Source organism: Procambarus clarkii, chromosome 45 (assembly GCF_040958095.1).
Source record: "Procambarus clarkii isolate CNS0578487 chromosome 45, FALCON_Pclarkii_2.0, whole genome shotgun sequence".
Classification (NCBI taxonomy): Eukaryota; Metazoa; Arthropoda; class Malacostraca; order Decapoda; family Cambaridae; genus Procambarus; species Procambarus clarkii.
Window position 1 is genome coordinate 18,997,595 of NC_091194.1, and position 14,583 is coordinate 19,012,177.

The 14,583-nt window shown below is 40.3% G+C and overlaps 1 protein-coding gene across 3 annotated transcripts in view; it reads left to right on the plus strand.

Annotated features, from left to right (window-relative positions):
- LOC123769727 (syntaxin) overlaps positions 1–11,538 on the plus strand; it is a 51,275-nt gene extending 39,737 nt beyond the window's left edge. Inside the window, exons 8-9 of one of the 3 annotated variants that reach the window (XR_011222132.1) lie at positions 7,303–7,366; positions 7,883–11,538. The gene's annotated coding sequence lies outside the window, so the exon portion shown is untranslated. Of the gene's footprint in view, positions 276–7,302 lie in introns of those variants that run through there. The other 2 variants (XR_011222131.1, XM_069301491.1) reach the window with 2 other exon arrangements.
- The last annotated feature ends 3,045 nt before the right edge of the window (positions 11,539–14,583 follow it).

Sequence of the window (14,583 nt, forward strand, 5' to 3'; positions counted from 1 at the left end):
GTGCATTAGTTTTAAATGGGGTGACTGGTTTGTGATAGTGTTGTAACTAAGGCTGCAGCTTGTAAGATTACATTTTTTTATCATTATCATTGCTTCATTTTTAATGGTGTATAAACACATTACACTCCTAGAATAGAGGATTAATCGTAATAGAAAAAATGCAGTAAATAACTAACACACTAAAATGTATATTGATAGATCATTCCACTCCAACTACATGTGTATTTCACAGTGTGTAATGTATTGAGATTTGCAAATACAGTAGGTCTCAAGCATTCAGTTTTTTTTATTATTATTATTATTATATATATATATATATATATGTCGTACCTAGTAGCCAGAATGCACTTCTCAGCCTACTATGCAAGGCCCGATTTGCCTAATAAGCCAAGTTTTCATGAATTAATATATTTTCTCTAATTTTTTTCTTATGAAATGATAAAGCTACCCATTTCATTATGTATGAAATCAATTTTTTTTATTGGAGTTAAAATTAACGTAGATATATGACCGAACCTAACCAACCCTACCTAACCTAACCTATCTTTATAGGTTAGGTAGTCGAAAAACAATTTCATCATGAAAACTTGGCTTATTAGGCAAATCGGGCCTTGCATAGTAGGCTGAAAAGTGCGTTCTGGCTACTAGGTACGATATATATATATATATATATATATATATATATATGTCGTACCTAGTAGCCAGAACACACTTTTTGGCCTACTATGCAAGGCCCGATTTGCCTAATAAGCAAAGTTTTCCTGAATTTATATATTTTCTCTAATTTTTTTCTTATGAAATGATAAAGCTACCCATTTCATTATGTATGAGGTCAATTTTTTTTATTGGAGTTAAAATTAACGTAGATATATGTCCGAACATAACCAACCCAACCTAACCTAACCTAACCTATCTTTATAGGTTAGGTTAGGTTAGGTAGCCGAAAAAGTTAAGTTAGGTTAGGTTAGGTAGATTAGGTAGTCGAAAAACAATTAATTCATGAAAACTTGGCTTATTAGGCAAATCGGGCCTTGCATAGTAGGCTGAGAAGTGCGTTCTGGCTACTAGGTACGACATATATATATATATATATATATATATATATATATATATATATATATATATATATATATATATGTCGTACCTAATAGCCAGAACGCACTTCTCAGCCTACTATTCAAGGCCCGATTTGCCTAATAAGCCAAGTTTTCATGAATTAATGTTTTTTCGTCTACCTAACCTACCTAACCTAACCTAGCTTTTTTTGGCTACCTAACCTAACCTTACCTATAAATATAGGTTAGGTTAGGTTAGGTAGGGTTGGTTAGGTTCGGTCATATATCTACGTTAATTTTAACTCCAATAAAAAAAAATTGACCTCATACATAGAGAAAAGGGTTGCTTTATCATTTCATAAGAAAAAAATTATAGTAAATATATTAATTCAGGAAAACTTGGCTTATTAGGCAAATCGGGCCTTGAATAGTAGGCTGAGAAGTGAGTTCTGGCTACTAGGTACGACATATATATATATATATATATATATATATATATATATATATATATATATATGTCGTACCTAGTAGCCAGAACTCACTTCTCAGCCTACTATGCAAGGCCCGATTTGCCTAATAAGCCAAGTTTTCATGAATTAATTGTTTTTCGACTACCAAACCTACCTAACCTAACCTAACATTTTCGGCTACCTAACCTAACCTAACCTATAAAGATAGGTTAGGTTAGGTTAGGTAGGGTTGGTTAGGTTCGGTCATATATCTACGTTAATTTTAACTCCAATAAAAAAAAATTGACCTCATACATAATGAAATGGGTAGCTTTATCATTTCATAAGAAAAAAATTAGAGAAAATATATTATTTCAGGAAAACTTGGCTTATTAGGCAAATCGGGTCTTGCATAGTAGGCTGAGTAGTGAGTTCTGGCTACTAGGTACGACATATATATATATATATATATATATATATATATGTCGTACCTAGTAGCCAGAACTCACTTCTCAGCCTACTATGCGAGGCCCGATTTGCCTAATAAGCCAAGTTTTACTGAATTATTATATTTTCTCTAATTTTTTTCTTATGAAATGATAAAGCTACCCATTTCATTATGCATGAGGTCAATTTTTTTTTATTGGAGTTAAAATTAACGAAGATATATGACCGAACCTAACCAGCCCTACCTAACCTAACCTAACCTATCTCTATAGGTTAGGTTAGGTTAGGTAGCCGAAAACGTTAGGTTAGGTTAGGTTAGGTAGGTTAGGTTGTCGAAAAAACATTATTTCATGAAAACTAGGCTTATTAGGCAAATCAGGCCTTGCATAGTAGGCTGAGAAGTGAGTTCTGGCTATTAGGTACGACATATATATATATATATATATATATATATATATATATATATATATATATATATATATAAATAATATATATAATTTTTTTTTTTTTTTAATACATGCTGTCTGGTGAGGTTCTTACAGAAAATTCTTCAGTCAAGAGGGTTTTATACACGAGTGATACAATATGATACTACTGGAAATTTTTTAGAGGAAGGCAGAAACAGAGTAGAATATATATGAGAGGGGAACAGTCAGATGGAATCACTGCAGGATTATAGAAGGGAAGGGAGATACCCACAAGACTGGAATACAAATTATCAACAAGCACACAGGTACTACACCACACAACACCCACACTACTACCAAAACTGGACGAATCACTACCAAAACACACCCTGGACCTGGGTGGAGAGAGGGGAGAACTACCAAAGCCCACCCGAAGTGACACGTGATATGGGAAACCATTCATATTTGTAAACATACAAGGCCTAATATCAAAATCAAGAAATAAAGTTAAGTTCATAAATGGCCTTCTAATAGAATCGAACTCAATATTTGGTGCATTTACAAAAACACACACAAAAGACCAAATGGATAGTGAAATCTGGTTCCCAAATTATATTTTATATAGATGTGAGAGTAATTAGGTCAAGTGGAGGAGTAAGTCTATATATTAAGGAGGAGCTGGCATGCACAGAGCTCCTGAACTCAACCAATGAGGTGGTAGAGGTACTTGAAATCAAGGTTGAAAATATACATCTAATTATTATTCTAAAATACAAACCGCCAGATGCAACAGTTGAGGAATTCACTGAACAGCTCCACAAAATAGAGAATATCCTTGATAACCTAGCAAACCCAGTACCAGATATCATATTCCTTGGAGACTTCAATCTACCCAGTTTAAAATGGAGAATAGTAAACAGTAACATTATAGCAGGAAATCAACCTGGAAATAACCAATCACAGGTCAGAGAACTACTAAGATTCTGTGACAAATTCTCGCTCAGCAGATTACAGAACCAACTAGGAACGAGAACACGCTGGACCTGATATTCACGAACTATGATGAGCTACTCAGAGACATTACTGTCTCGTACACTACGTACTTGGACCACAATCTTATTGAAGTGCAAACTAACATTAATAACGGTAGTAGGCCCAAGAGAAACAACAAGCGAGAAGGGCTATTCAATAAATTATAGTTTAATAATAAAAGGATAATAGACTGGGAGGGAGAAAATAAACAGGGAACTCTCAAACATTCAATGGGAAAATGTTCTAAGTAATAAGAATCCTACACAAAGAAAAGAAAAACTGACTTCTGAAGCATGTGAAGTCTGTCTGAAACATGTTCCTTTGAGGAAAGCCAGAAAGAGGTCCAACGTAGAAAGAGAACACAGACGACATTACAAAAGAAGGAAAAAATTAACGGAAATACTTGAGCAGACACGACTTTCTATACAAGAAGAAATAATTTAAACAGGGAGATTGAAGAAATCGAACAGAGACTGAAGCATTCATATCAGATTGAAGAAAGGCAACTAGAACAGAAAGCAATTCAAGAAATAAAGAAAAACCCAAAATATTTCTTCACATATGCTAAATCAAAAGCAAAAACCACTGCCAGTATTGGACCTATTCATACTAGTAAAGGTTCATACACTGAGGATGATAAAGAAATTAGTGAAATCCTAAAAAAGCAGGAGCAGGACATGTTTAGCACTCCGATAATCAGCATGAAAATGGAAGATCCAGACAACTTCTTTATGCATGCTATCCAAACCTATCCAAACCGCTGTAAATATAACTGATATCAACACGAGCGTGACTGATTTTGAAAGAGAAATTGACAATATGCCCATGCACACAGCCCCGGGTCCAGACTCATGGAATTCAATATTTATAAAGAAATGCAGAGTGCCGGTAGCACAGGCACTCGGTATTGTGGAGGAAGAGCTTGGACACACGGGGAGATACCAGATGCGCTTAAAGCAGCAGACATAGCTGCTCTACACAAGGGATGGAGCAAAGCATTGGCAAAGAATTATAGACCAGTTGCACTAACATCCCTCATAATAAAAGTATTTGAGAGAGTGATCAGGAGTCAGGTCACTAGTTTCATGGAAACCAATGACCTCCACAATCTAGGCCAACATGGATTTAGAGCAGGAAGATCATGCCTCTCACAGCTACTTAACCATTACAACAAAATCACTGAGGCATTAGAAGAAAAAGAGAATGCAGATGTGGTATTCATGGATTTCGCAAAGGCATTCGATAAATGTGACCATGGAGTGATAGCACACAAAATGAGGTAAATGGGAATAACTTGTAAAGTAGGACGCTGGAGACTCAGTTTTCTGTCGAACAGAACACAAAGAATAACAGTCAACCATATAAAATCAAGTCCAAGCGCAGTTAAAAGCTCGGTACCTCAAGGTACAGTCCTTGCACCACTGCTTTTCCTTATTCTCATATCAGATATAGACTCAAATACAAGGCACAGCTTTGTATCATCCTTTGCAGATGATACAAAAATCAGCATGGAAATTACCTCTGCTGAAGACAATGAAAACCTACAAGCAGATATTAATAAAGTTTTCGACTGGGCAGCAGAAAATAACATGATGTTTAACAGCGATAAATTCCAGGTACTCAGATACGGTAAAAATGAGGACCTTAAACATAATACAGGGTACAAAACACAGTCAAATTTGCCCATAATAGAAAGGCAACATGTAAAGGATTTGCGAATAATGATGTCTGACGAACTAATGTTTCGGGAGCATAACCAAGCAATTATTGCGGCAGCCAGAAAAATGGTAGGATGGATTACGAGAACTTTCAAATCCATGGATCCCTTCACAATGGTTGTACTCTTCAAATCATTTGTGTTGTCCCATCTTGAGTACTGCTCAGTACTCACTTCCCCATTCAGAGCAGGATAGATTACTGAAATAGAGGGAATACAAAGAACATATACGGCATACATAGACACAATATAGCATCTAAATTATTGGGATCGTCTCAAAGCTCTCCAAATGTACTCATTAGAAAGACGACAGGAGAGATATCAAATAATATACACATGGAAAAATACTGGAGGCTAGGTCCCAAATCTGCACAGTAAAATAACAACGTACTGGAGTGAACGATATGGAAGAAAATGCAGAATAGAACCAGTGAAGAGCAGGGGTGCCATAGGCACAATCAGAGAGAACTGTATAAATATCAGAGGTCTGCGGTTGTTCAGCATCCTCCCAGAGAGCATAAGAAATATTGCTGGAACAACTGTGGACATCTTCAAGAGGAAACTAGATTGTTTCCTCCAAGGAGTGCCGAACCAACCGGGCTGTGGTGGGTATGTGGGCCTGCGGGCCGCTCCAAGCAACAGCCTAGTGAACCAAACTCTCACAAGTGAAGCCTGGCCTCGGCCCGGGCTTGGGGAGTAGAACTACTCCCAGAACCCCATCAAGCAGGAGTGTCAGTTCAGGACTCTCTGCTTTGTTGTCATCTTCTCCCCCTCTGAATCCGTATTATGCTGGACTTGTGCCATTTGTAAATGTATGCACACTCAGTGCAATGATTTAATCTGGGCTGCTTTCTAAACACTGTTGTTGGTGCCATGGCACTGTGTGCTTGGCTTGACAGTGCCAGTGTGTGTTCTTGTCATGACATTGCCATTACATTAGTGCCTTGATAATACCAGTGTATATTGGTGCCTTGACAGGGTCAGTACATATGTATTTTCACAATCTTATTCAATTTTGGCGGTTTGAATTTTGTACAAATATATTCTCTAGTTATACTGTATCTAGAATTTTTAATAGATGGCAAAAAAAAAAAATATTTAATCCCTATGAATTCAGTGGTCATTTCATTAGATACCGAGCTAGTTACCTGTCTTACATATACAGTATATTCATCTCTTAATTTTATGGTAAGCATTTTCTCAAACTGTTAATCCTGGAAGACTAATTGTTTAGTAAAAATGTCTGACACTTAGTCATGAGAGGTGCATGTTTATATAAATATTTCTTATGATATAAATGGATTTCTAGATAAAAGTGGAATTCTTTCAACATTTAGTTGTGATGCGGGAGGCCTGACAGCTGAGTGGACAGTGCTTCGGATTCATAGTCCTGAGGTTCCGGGTTCGATCCCCGGTGGAAGCGGAAAGAAATGGGCAACGTTTCTTTCACCCTGATGCCCCTGTTCACCTAGCAGTAAATTGGTACCCGGGAGTTAGACAGCTGCTACTGGCTGCTTCCTGGGGGTGTGTAACTTAAAGGAGGCCTGGTCGAGGACCGGGCCGCGGGGACGCTAAGCCCCGAAATCATGTCAAGATAACCCTCGAACCCAGAACATGTCCCCTTAAACTTGGAAAATATTTCATCCTTGAACTTATAAAAAAATGAAACTTGGAAAATATGTTCCTTGAAATAGGAAAATATGTCTCCCCTGAACTTTGAAAAATGACCTCCAGAACGTGGAAAATATGTCCCTATAAAATTAGAAAAAATGTCCTCTTAAATCTATACTTGCTGGTTAAGGTATTTGTTATGATATCACAAAATATTTGTAAAATGTATTTGGCATCACTGTAGTGTTTTTCTACTTATAAAGTTAGATGTAAATATGTATTTTAAACTGTTTATTCAAACTTAAATAAATGTTGCAATGCTATGAACTTTTCTCAAATGTAATTTGAAATGTAATATTTGTAAATTTAAAAAAAAATATTTTGAGGCCTTTTTACTAAACATCAATATATTCATGATGAGGTAAATCGTACCACTGCCAATTGCACACATTAATATACCAGTCATGTGACAGTATATTACAGAGTGTATACTGGAGAAGATGGCTGCTGACTCTTGTTAGCAAGCTGAGAGCTTTCCCTTCCCATAGCTCATCTTAAGCCTCACCACTACTAGTTCTTTCCAGGAACACGACCCGCCAGTCAATTTACAACTAGGTGCTGGATTCATCAAGCAGTTACTTACAAACTGTAAGTAACTTTTGTAATCCATCTTTTGTAAATCTTTGGCAGCTTTTACATTTTTTGAACAGTTTTGAAGCACTAGGAGGCTGTTTATAACAACATTTGGTTGGGATGTTTAGATGCTGGTAAACTATTTAATAAATGTAAACAAAGCTGCCAAAGATTGAGAAAAGATGTACAGGTTCATAAGTAGAAGCACGAGTGCTTTTTTAATACAGAAGACTCGGAGCTATAAAATTGAGAAAATAGTTGTTAAAATATATTTACAGTATATACTGTACAGTAATATATTTAAAACATGTACAGTATAAGGGATTTCACTTTATTTTTATTATGTAGTTATCTTATTTCTTGCCTTTATCAGTAAAATATTTTGGATTGCATTTTCAAACCATATATTTTCTTCAGTTAACTGGTCAGTCAACTGGTCAGTAAAGCTGGTGTCGATTCTGTTTACTGGTACGAAACATGATAATATACAATATTCACTTCTGACATTCCAACATTATTTCACCATTCCAGGCAACCTGTGATATGGCGCTCTATTTTTTAGTATGTAAGGTGTGGAGTAAGTAGACTTCCCTAAGAAATTGTTCAGTGGATGATGATGACTAAAGCTTGAATATTAAGACTACATTCTATTCACCTGGGCTCTAGGAGACTCGATCCGTGGACCCCACGTGTGTGAGGCTGAGGCTCTATCGACCGAGCTGTTGAGTAGTCTTAATAAGGAAAGTTTCCAGAAGCAACATCGTGCTGACAAGCTGGAATCTTCCACTTTTCCCTGACTACTAGTACTGAAGCTCAGAGCAATTAGTGATCCATGTCTGCGTCATATAAATTGTCATCCACACTACCGTGGAAATAAACATTATATTTTATAAGTTTACATTATTTCTACAACATATGAAGACTACAAGTGATATGCAATAACCTTAATTTGAATAATATTGAATGGCAAATAATCCTTGAAGAATTTGAAGACTTTAAAAGAACATAAGTATAGGGTGTCCACTTTCATGTGCCTTGTATTAGTGTAGATTTAACTTAAATCTTGTCAAGGAATCCAGTCCCTCAGTATCTACATGCTTTCTTTACTGTTGAAAATGTTACATTAATTACATTTAATGCCATTACTGACACCATACACTATACGTTGACCTAATGTTCCCACCTCGGTGCCTTGTTTAATAATTACTTACATGTTCACCTAGTTGTGTTTGTTCCTCAAGTTGCTCTATGGGTTAACCTTCCAAAGAATTGGAAAGGGAAAGCCTTATCTGGCACTGGATCAATAATGGCTGGAAATGATAAATGTGCATATGTCTAATGCATGCTTGCATGTATGTTATTCTGTGGAAATAATTGTATAAATAGATATGTTAATTTTTTGTAATTTACATTCATCGTTCCAGCAGATTAAATTCTGCTTTATATTTTACTGCTCAACACTGGTCACTCGGTTCAATTAATTTTGTTCAGTACAATATTAACATTTTTTTCTCAGTGTTCTTAATATCATTATTACTGTTCACCTAATTCCAAGGGGTAGTGGGGGTGGGGGGTGGAAACAGTCCAGAGATTGTAATTTTTTTGTATGTGGTATCGTTTAATTGGTTTTGAGAAGCCATTGTATACACCCCTCTATATCCTGTAATGACACCGCTAATGTCTCCCATTTTATTTCCAGTTAGAAATGAAGCTGTACTGATCACTTCTGAATTTGTTGCATATTGCAAATGTTTCATTGATCCCATTACCAGTTTTAATAAATGGCAGCTTTAATGTTTATAAGATTTCATTAAAAGGTAATACTGGCCTTGTATTTTATAATTTTTATGGTATTACTATACTTGATTTGCAGATGAAAAGTCACAATAACGTGGCTGAAAAAGTTGACCAAATCACACATTAGAAAATGAAGAGACGACGACGTTTCAGTCTGTCCTGGACCATTATCAAGTGGATTGTGATGAAACAAAGGAGTCAAGAACAATACTTAGGCAAGAGAGAGGTGAGGAGATGGAAATCTTAAAGGAAGAAAAGAGCAAGGTACAGAATGTAAGGTGTAATAAAGGGTGTAATAATAGGGATAAGAAAGGGATCGTAAGAGAAAACAAGAGATAGAAAAGGTTAACATAAAAGGAAGGGTAGGCTTATGTTAGGTTACGTTTGTTAGAAAGCTTAGAATATTTGAGTATATACTGTGAAAGAGGAGTCAACAGCAAAAAAGCCAGGACTAAGGTTCACGTTGGGTAATTTTTTTTGTATCAGAGCCGATTCGACAAGACGGTGTCTGTGAAGAGTAGAGGCAGGAAAGATTATTTTGGAGGAAGACCAATCAATAAGATGATTAGAATGATTCTAATCATCTTAATGATTAGTAGACCAACTCTTCCCTTTCACAGTATATACTCAAATGTTCTAAACCTTCTAACAAACTTGACCTGACATAAGTCTACCCTTCCGGTCTAGGGAGCCGGTCGGCCGAGCGGACAGTACGCTGGACTTGTGATCCTGTAGTCCTGGGGTCGATCCCAGGCGCCGGCGAGAAACAATGGGCAGAGTTTCTTTCACCCTATGCCCCTGTTACCTAGCAGTAAAATAGGTACCTGGGTGTTAGTCAGCTGTCACGGGCTGCTTCCTGGGGGTGGAGGCCTGGTCGAGGACCGGGCCGCGGGGACACTAAAAAAAAAAGCCCCGAAATCATCTCTAAGATAATCTCAAGATTCCTTTTATCTTAATTTTTTCTTTTTCTTGTTTTCTCTTACGGTCCCTTTCTTATTCCTATTATTATTACACCTTCTGTACCTTGCTCTTTTCTTCCTCTTTAGATTTCCATCTCCTTACCTCTCTCTCTCTCTCTGTCTCGCCTATTTCTTGCCCTTCCTTCGTCTCATCACAATTGACTTGATAATGGTCCAGGACGGACCGAAACGTGGTCGTCTCTTCATTTTGTAGTGTGTGGTTTGGTTAGTATTCTTAATTTATTTATGAAAGGGTTTATTGTCTGGCGATGAAAACCCTTTTTATGGCATTTATGTTTTAACTTGGAAGGTTACAAAATTACAGTATGTTTTCGATTCTTTTCTTTGAGTGGTAAAGTGTTGGGATTGATCTTTCTTTCCTGTCTTTCACTATATTTTTTATGATAATTTCAGGCACTTCTTAACTGAGTGGGTAACTGTTGTTGCTTATTGTATAGAAGTTAATGTATATGATTACGTGAGCATGAAGGCTGCGATGTTGTAATGTAACAAATTTATAGCACATGAAGATATATTAAGTATTACGAATGCAATGCCAGTAGCATTTGAGAGAATATGTTAAAAACTTTCCTGTGGCACCCAAATAATGTGTTGTATCTGTACATTTATCAAAAGTTTATAACAAGTTATTGACCAAACCACATACTAGAAATTGAAGAGACAACAACATTAATAACTTAATAACAGGTTAATATTAATAGTTATTGTAGCTGGATATATTCACACAACAGTTATATTTTTACCTTGTAAATACTCTTTTTGTAGGGTAATGGGTTTTTACAAGCTATGTTTAAAGACTTCATTTATTTTGCAAGCATTGGTTACATCACCTGAAAGACTATAAAAATATATGTCAGCCTGTGTTATTTATTTTGCATTACTGTATGTATATATACCTGTAAAATGACTTTTATTTCTATTGATATACACTTGGACCCTAACTGCCTCTATCTTTCCAACCCGTTCTCGCAATTTACCATTCCGTAACAAATTTAATTGTTTTACGTGACCAAAAATATACAAAACCCAAGCAATTGGCCAAGCCTTTCAAGACTGATTTATCAACACACTACACTACACTACACTACACATTTGTTCATCTGATTTATCAAAACCGTCAGTATGGTGATGCTTTAAGTGTTACTAATAAAGTACAGTATGCCACATTATTAACAGATTGGTTGATTCCCTAAGATAGTTGACATATTAGGTGGGAGGGAGGGAGGGTTGATGTTGTAGTGTGTTATAACAGGATAGAGGATGGTTGGGCTGACTTTATAAAGATGCTTTTAAATCAGGAAGCTGGTTGTACTTAATACATTTAATACAATATTTAGACTTTGAATTAATCCTTAAGTGGATTGTGATTTTAATACTGATTTTGTACAAATAAATTTACTAGACAGCTGCTGTCATTAGTTTTATTGTGTGGATCCTTTGGCTGTGTTACTTCAAGTGATTTGGTTCATACAGAGGGAGGGAACTAATTTTTCTGGAGGGAGCCCCTTTGGCTCCCCGGAGCTTACTAGGCTAATATTCTAATGTCAGACTTTGGCATCAGTCATATGTATGGAGTTCTATGGGCCTACCGGGGGGGATCACGAACCAGAACCTGGCCCCCCTCAGAAGAGGCAAGGGGAGCAATGGCTTATAGAAACCCTGGTGAGGTTGGAAGCATTCTGTCTGCCATCGACCTGGTCAGGCACCCAGAAAGGTAAGCATCCCAAAACAAACCCCTATTCTGGTGAAAATATTGCTACCAAAAGCCGAACAAGTGGATAGAACTCCCCCCTAAACGAAACGAGCAAACGATCATGACGTCACACACTTCATTGCGCCGCTGTCTGTGCAGCTCCCCCCTCCCCGGGAGGGGGAAGGGGAAGCCCCAGACCCCTCATGCCGGCTATCCACTCTTTAGTTCTTAGACTGATGCTAGAGGATCCGGTCGTGTGTTCTGGCTCCAGACATAGTTTCAGCACTGTGCTTTGAGTGTGGTGGCTGTCCACCACACTCAATATAGCCAGGAGTTATTCTCCAGTACTCTGGCTGCATGCGCTTAGGGTTCCCTTCCTTAGGTGCCCTGTAAGTACTGCCCTTGGGGCTTGGGGTTACCTTCCAAAAGTTCCTTGGGTCCTGTCTCTGCTGGCCGTTTTACTACTCGGTTTTTCGGCCGCCCTTTGGGTACTTGGGTGTTTTGTCTCCCTTGTTTACCTTAGGGTAAGAGGCTGTTTGCACTGGTTCGGGGCACGGGGTGATGCGTAGCTTGTTTTCACCAATTAGCAGCCGGCTCTGTTCCTCTAGGGTACGCTGTCCTCTTGCGGGGTTTTCTTTTTGTTTTTGTCTTATGGGGGGATCTGCCCTGCTTTCTGGGCACTTGTGCTTGATCTATTATGGTTCTTCTCTCGTGGTGCCCGCTGCTAGATCCCCATGAGTGTACACATCCCTGGGGTGCAGCTTTAGTGAGTTTGCTTAGTAGTTTTGGGCGCTGGTTAGCAGTACCCTGCCTGGGGTTACCTGGGTGTGAGTCTCGTTAAGCGCTCAGGATCCCGGGAAACCCCTGGGGGCGAGTGGGTTCGATGGATGTGACCCCCCCCCCCTCGCTTTGTGCGAGTTTGAGGGTTGTTCGGTCCTCTTGTCTCAGGGTGACCCTCACTGTCTTTGCCTCCGTCAAGCTGCCTGTTGGGTCGGTAACACTTTCGACCCTGAGTCCTGTGAGTTCTGCTGCTTGCTAGTGACTCAATTTACCCAGTCTAGTGATGATCTTATGAGGGTACAGGCGTTGCATGCGCGTTTTAGGTTGTTGCAATGCGCTCGGTTGGTTGCTCAGCCGGATGCCCTGCGGCTGCCCTGTTTTGCTTATAGGGACCCGGACTTGGGGGTGGGGGGTAGCTTCGACCTTGGTTCAGTCCACCCTTCCCTTGTTCTTCCCCTCCTGTGGTTTGTTCTGGTCCCCCCCCCCCCTACCTCCCTTTAGATCCGGAGCAGGGTTTAGATGGTCTTGGGGCTCGGGCAGTCTCAGGGGATGTCCCTTTTAGTGTGGCGACGGAGGCATTAGAGTCTAGTCTCCCTGCCGAAGCCACCGAGTCTGACCAGTGGGCCCACTTTCGTTTGGCTTACGCGGCTGCGTCGGCCTTGTCTCTTGAGGCTGGTGCTTTGGGAGATGACTCTGCCCCGGGTCCTGCGGAGGAGGATCCTGGGGAGGGGTAGGGGCTGACTTGGGGGCGTTGGGCCCTGCTGGACTCCGCCTGGGTTTTTCTACCCTCTGAGCGGGGCTTGTTGTTACAAAGAGTGGGGTTCTCTTTTCCCCCCTCTACGTACGAATTGGATTTGGTGTCTGCCCCTCTCTGGGTACGTCAGTTCCGTCCTTCCGAAGGTTTTCGGCTTCTCGTAATATCCTTCTTTCTGCGGTGCGGGCAGCCCTTGCGGCTTACCTCCTGCGTGCCCCGGATTATGCCTCGGTGATGGATCCGTCTTCGTTCAGGTTTGGAACTTAGTTCCCTTTCTGGGTCCGTTACGAGGTTCCAGAGTCTTCCTGGCTGGCGGACTGTCCTGTCTTTGCGTTGGAGGCTTGGCATTCATTCTGCCGTACCCACACGCTTGAGTAGCGCAAGGCTGCGACAGTGGTTCAGGTTTTCCTGGGGGGTAACCTGGAGCACCTCAATGAGTGCTTGTTTGCTCCTGCCCATCCCCAGGATGTGGGCGTGGTGCAGTTCCATGTGCAGGTTCCCTCCCTCTCAACTACGCAGGTTGCTGAGGACATGTGCACCCGCAAGCCTTTTGGCTTTGACCTTCAGTTTCTTTTCCTTCCTGGAGCTGTCTTCAGACTGGCTTGAGGAGGATGTAGGGGCGCTCAGTGCCGTCCCTGGGTCCGGTGCCTTGGGCTCGGCGGCCCGCTTGTTGGCTGCTTTGCTGAAGCTGTTTGCACCAATCTTGCAGGATGAGGTTTCCCTGTTTTATGCTTCCCGGCTTGCGTGTCGGCAGGCGGTGCTTGCCTCCTCCCTGGAATTGGACTGGGTCCTGGATCTTAGGATGTCTTCGCCTTTTTGTCCTCTGCTTTTTGAGGATTCTGTCGTGGCGCAGTATATTCAGGCTGCTTCGGTTACTTGTTGGTTATCCAGGGGGCCCCGGGGGGGGGGGGGGGCCTTCCCGGAAGGGTCGTGCCAGGGCTCGGGGTTCCTTTCGTCGTAGTAGGCCACAGGTGCCTGGTTCAGGTTCGGCGCCGCCTTCGGTCCCACCGTCGTCTGGTCGGCGCGGTGGTCGCTCTGTGCGAGGTTCTGGGTCTCGTAAGGGGCGCTATAGCCCTTTTGCGGTTCACCCCATTCGCCCTATTGATGGGGTGATGGGGGAGAGGCCTGCACTGTTCGCTCATACTTGGTTCCATGATTTGTGGGCGTTTCGGGTCGTTTCTTTCGGCCTACGATGGCGTTGGGTGACCCCCCCTTCTTTCGGGAGGTT